The sequence below is a fragment of the Benincasa hispida genome, chromosome 4 (assembly GCF_009727055.1).
Source record: "Benincasa hispida cultivar B227 chromosome 4, ASM972705v1, whole genome shotgun sequence".
NCBI classification, from domain to species: domain Eukaryota; kingdom Viridiplantae; phylum Streptophyta; class Magnoliopsida; order Cucurbitales; family Cucurbitaceae; genus Benincasa; species Benincasa hispida.
The window spans coordinates 68908929-68914724 of NC_052352.1; the positions used below are offsets into that span (position 1 = coordinate 68908929).

At 36.4% G+C, this 5796-nt stretch overlaps 1 long non-coding RNA gene across 1 annotated transcript; it reads right to left on the reverse strand.

The window, feature by feature from the left end:
* Window positions 1-3790: 3790 nt before the first annotated feature.
* LOC120075213 lies at window positions 3791-5350 on the reverse strand. The gene is made up of 2 exons (XR_005481224.1): window positions 4377-5350; window positions 3791-4018 (listed from the first exon to the last, which is right to left on the reverse strand). It is a non-coding gene; the product is annotated as an uncharacterized LOC120075213 (long non-coding RNA).
* Window positions 5351-5796: the final 446 nt, after the last annotated feature.

Genomic DNA, 5796 nt, shown 5'->3' on the forward strand with positions numbered 1-5796 from the left:
GAAATTGTATAAAAATTTTATGGAAATAAATTATTTTTATATTTAATTTATAAAATTAATTTCAAAACTGTGTAAAATTTTAATAGATTAATTGATAAATAATAAATTCAATTTAAAATTTTGAGAAAAATTAATTTTTTGATAGGACTATTTTCAAATATAGAAAAATTAATCAAAATATTTACAAAATATAATAAAATTTTAAAACTATCAATGATAGACGTTGATAGATACTGATAGAAGTCTACCAATGTCTATCATCGTCTATCATTGATAATTCTAAAATTTTGTTATATCTTGTAAATATTTTCAATAGTTTTACCATTTGAAATAATTTTCTTATTTAATAATTAAATAATATTATTAATTACAAATATTTGTAAAATGAGAAATTAATAATTAAAGTTATTTGATTACATAATTTGATAGAATCAATTTGATGAATTTATATAATTATGATGTATTAATTAATAAAATAACTAATAAATTCTAATTAATTCATGATAAACTAATTATAATTATTAAAAAATAAATTGATATGATTTTACTCAGAATGATCATTAACTAACTACAAATATAATTAACTTGTAGTTTTATTGCATTAATTTAGATTAATTAATTTTAATAATATATAAAATAAAAGAATAAAGAAATGTATTATAAGAGGAGAGAGAGTGAGAATGGAGAAAACCCAACTTTTTTTTTTTATGGGAATCATTCATGGGTATAATGGATGCATGGGAATAACTTATTCCCATGCCAAAGCTACAAAACTTATACAAAACAATCCCTTACTCATTCCCAACCTTATTATCATCCCAATTCCCTTAATCTAAATGCCTCTTAAGAGGATTGGGGCTAAGGCGGGCAATCCGAGTATCCCCGATGAAGATGCCTCTTCCGCTTCAAACCCGAACCCAAACGATATTTCTTATTAAAATTAAACTTCGAGTGAGACAATACATAATTCAATGGTTCTACACAAATTATGTTTTTTTTAACAAGTACAATTGTGAGGATGGAGGATCGAACCTCTCACCTTTAAGATGAAGGGTCATGCTAATTATCCCTGACTATTAATTGTATTATATTTGGCCAATTGTTTTGATAGCATGTCTTGGTGCTATCTCGACCAAGGTCGATACTGAGATAAAAGATTTAGGGTTTAAAGTTTAGGGGTTACAGTTTATGATTAAAGGCTCGAAATGCACTCGATTCAAAAAATTCCTCTACACCGTTGAGTATCTTAAGTTTCTTACTCATATGGGCCCGAGTTTGAGATTGGAGATCGAGTATTTTTTTAAGTTATCACCATGGAAAAGAATACTCAGATTTGACAGAAAAGGTAAGTTGAGCCTAAGATATATAGGACCTTATGAGATAGTTGAACGGGTTGGACCAACAACTTACAGATTAGCCTTACTTGCAGAGTTATCTAGGATACATGATGTTTTCCATGTATCTATGTTGAGGAAGTACGTTCCAGACCATGCTCATATTTTACAAACATAGCCAGTATAGTTGAAGAAAAATTTAGCTTATGAAAAGGAACCAATACAGATTCTAGACAAAAAAGAGCAAGTATTGAGAAACAAGGTTATTACATTGGTTAAAGTGTTATGGAGAAATCATGGAATAGAAGAAACCACATGGGAAGCTGAAGAACAAGTGAAAAGCATCCCCATTTATTCAGTTAACTGAGCTTGGGGCAAATTTCAAGGACGAAATTTCTCTAAGAGGAAGGTAAATTGTAAAGCCTTAAACTTGTTTTATTAGTTAATCATGTTTAAATACTTTTAATTGTGTATTTAATGTTTATTATGTTGGGGTTGATGCCCTAAATCTCATAGAGTCCTATAGTTTGTAAATATTATTGAACAAACTCATTGTGTATTTAATAAAATATATGATATTTTATTCAAATTCATTGTCTATAAAATATATGATATTTTAGTTGCATTAACCACAAACAATAAATTAACATCCAAGGTTACCTTGTGTCACACCCCGCCCCAGATTACTCTCTTAACCTGGAAAGAAGTATGACTGCAATAGTTACCAGCCTAATGTCGCCACTTACTACCTAACTTAACCTCTTAACCTGATTCAAACCCTGAGTGTGTCTAGTTGCTGAGGTTGAATTGCCGAAAGGGAATTCCATAGGAATCGAGCTGGAGAGTGAAGAATCTTGCTGAAGGTCGAGCTCTCAGGTAAGCTTGGGCCAGTCTTGATTATTTGAGGATTCCGACCAAACCATAAGTAATTCTAGGCTAAAATTTTAAGATAAGCTTGCTAAGATATTTTAGAGCAAGTTTGTAGAAGGAAATTTTTTGAGAAAAAGCCTGAAAAATTAATTATTAAAATTGTAAGTTGAATCTAGAATCTTGAACAAGCAGGCAACTGCTTTGGTTGAACAAGCAAGCAGCATGAAGGGCCAGACGGTGATGTTGAACGCACATGTTGAGGGCTGAGTTGCATGTAAGGGATAAGTTGGTGCAAGGTTACGCTGCAGCATGAGGTGTGCCACTAGGTAAAAGCATCGAGTATGTGTTGATGTGCCACAAGTTAGGCACATAAGCTAAGCGATTGGTGAAAAGGTTTCCATACAATGGTCAGTCGGCGTGGGCTGGAAACTTGAACGCATAGAAGGCTTGAATGCCTAAGGCAAGACATGAATGCATGGTGACGGACGCATGGTGAAGAAGTTGCTGCCTAATCAAGTTAAAGCTTGAGAATTTGGCTAAGTACTCAATGCATATTGGTGTTGGGCGTTGGAGGGTTGACATCAAAGACTGTGAGTGACTCTAAATGTTTTCTAAAAGCTTTATGAATGATTGTTCAACTTATGTTTATTGAACATACTTATATGATGTTTACTATGGCATTGATTGTGATGTGTGAAAGAATGGCTAAGTGTTTCACTAGCTATAAATAGGCAATAGCCCTAGGTGCTATTGAGTTACTAATCCTAGTAGAGCTAGGGTTGTGCCGTAAGAAGTATGAGAGTCTCAGTATTGAGGGACCGGAGGAGAAGGTACTTGAGCCAAGGACTAGATATGAGTTGGAACTGGAAGTCGGGCTATGAGAGCTTATGGCTATTTGGACTTGGACAGAGTAGCCATACACCTCAGGTGATGAATAGAGAAGTCACACCTTGAGGGGAGACATTGACAGAGGAGTCATGTCTTATCCTGGGAGCCATACCTCATGTGTTGAACAGAGGCGTCACACTTGAGGAAGGTGTTGGACAGAGGAGTCACACCTTAACCCTAGGATTGGTTGAGTAGAACTAGGTGAGGGTAGTGGACGACCGTCATCCACCTTAACCTAAGGATTACTTAGAGTAGAAGGTTGGAGTAGGGGTTTCCTTCCCTAACCATACAGTGAACCAACGGGGATGGAGTAGAGAGTAGAGCTTACAAGCCACTTTCAGATGAGAAAATGCCGATTATATTCTAGTGCGAATACATTGTGATGTATTATGTTTGCACTATGTTTTATATACTTACTGTTTATTAAGCTATGCTCAATTTAAGCTTTCAGTATTGATTTCCAGCTTCAATGCATAGTTTATTTTAAAAGCTAGTCACTCAGGGCTTCTAGCTCATGTTTTCAAATGTAACGACCCTACTTTCCTACTTATTTCTAGGATGCTACTTCATGCATGCATAGGCTTAGCCGTACATTTTCTTTTAAACCATCAAATAAAAAAACCGAAATTTTATTTAATAGTGCTCAAATGAGCAAAGATAAGAAAACATAATTAAATAATAATAAATAAACTAAAACAAAAATAAAATAAAATAAAAATTTACTGTTCAGGATACCCCTAAACCCAACTTTAAAATGAAAACAATTAAATAGTCAAATAATAAAATTAATAAATTTTGCATAGAGTTTAAAAAGCCTATCTCCTAAACCAGACTCCAAAAAAACATGATATTAAGTGCTTCAGTCAGTCGTCCTAATGGCCAGGTCACAGATCTCTCTCTTATCGTCGGTCTGTCATTACCCTTACCTGAAAAATAGGGAAATAAAATGGTGAGTATAAAAGCAGCCCACTACTGGGCCCATTCAGTGATCTGCATAAGGGGCGAACCCGAAGGCACGCAAGCATAAACACAAGTGATGAATCCTGTAACTAATTCCATAAGCATGCAATCAAGGCCATGAATCAGCATAGTTACCCATACATCGACTTTATCATAGTATGCAATCAAGGCCATGAATCAGCATAGTTACCCATACATCGACTTTATCATAGTCTACTCATACACCTACCTTAGCACATTATCCCAGTCTACTCATACAGCCTTATTACATTGTCACAGTCTACTCATACATGACATAAGAATTTTTCAAAGTAAACCACTCACCTCAAGATAATGAACTGTCCCAAAACAAACCCTCACTCCGCTCGAAAACTTCCTTCACCGCCACACATTCCTGAAAACAAATTCCATAGGTGAAGGTTGGCTTAGGCCCAAGAATCCTAAATGACAATGGGCTGCCAAAAAAAGGAACTGAACTTTCCCAACAGACAAATCGGTCGGAACTACCGCAATCTTACAGCGACCAGAACCGGCGACAGGCGAACGGCGCTTAGGGTTTAGACCGGCAGCTGGCGGACGGAGAACGGAGACGGAAGAAAACGATCGAAGAACTCGGCGCGACTGGAACGACTGGAATCTTGCCTGGCTGTAGCGACTGGAATCTTGCGCTGTTGGAGACCCACGATCGAGCGGGTGGAGGCGGTCGAAGCTTCAAGTCGTCGAAATGACCAGAACCTACGATCGATCGACGGACGGGGAAGAAAAGGCGATCGGCTCGCCGCTCGTCGCTTCGGTTCGACGGACAGGGAAGAGAGAAAAAAACGATCGGCGAGACATGTTGGGTTGAGGAGCGAGGAAGCGGCGTCGGACGAGCACTGTGAAGGCGCTTCGCGAGTCTGGACGCAGGAAGAAGAAGAGAAGAAAAAAATTTTGTTTTCTCTTTTTTTTTTCCTTTTGCACGCAACCCAAGGTCCCCAAATCTCATTTATAACCCTAATTCCCTTTTTCCTTCTCCTAAATTAACCATCAACTCTTTTTAAATAAATGTACAAATCTTTGGGGCGTCACATTAAATGTTTCCCCTCCCCAGGTAGTGGTCAATTCCCAGAAGACGTCTCTGGTGCTGCTCTGCCATTCAAGACTTAGGTTGATGGAAGACAGAATTGTTGTTTTACTTTATGTTTGCACACATGTGTGAGTGTTCAGGGACTAGGATATGTTGTTGGGCTCATTGTGTAAAAGTTGTATGTTGTAATGTAAATAGTCCTGTAAACCTTATGTTATGTTAATATAATAAAGTTCTGGTTAAGCTATGCATTGAATGTTGAGATTGTATGTATTCAGGGTTTGAATCAGGTTAATGTTAGAGTGTAATAACATGCAGCGGAAGAATCAAGGATCCATAAACATTCATATTCACTAATTTTGACAGAAACTAAAGCATGCTCATCTAAATAAGAGGGTTTTAGATCATACCTTTGTAGAAATCTTCAAGATCTTAATCAAATAGCAACAATCTTCTCCAAAGATCACCATGAACTACCTCAAGATCTTCTCCACTATCCTCTTGGAGCTTTAGACCGAGTTGTGGGACTCAAGAACAACTTGAAGCAATATAAAACCGAAGGAGAAGCTCACAGCACCCAGTTTTTGAAGAACTCTTCTTCAGTCAAAATTTTCTCTCAAAATTTCTGTAGAATGCATGCCTCCAAATCACTCCATTCTTCTTTATTTATTGCAGATG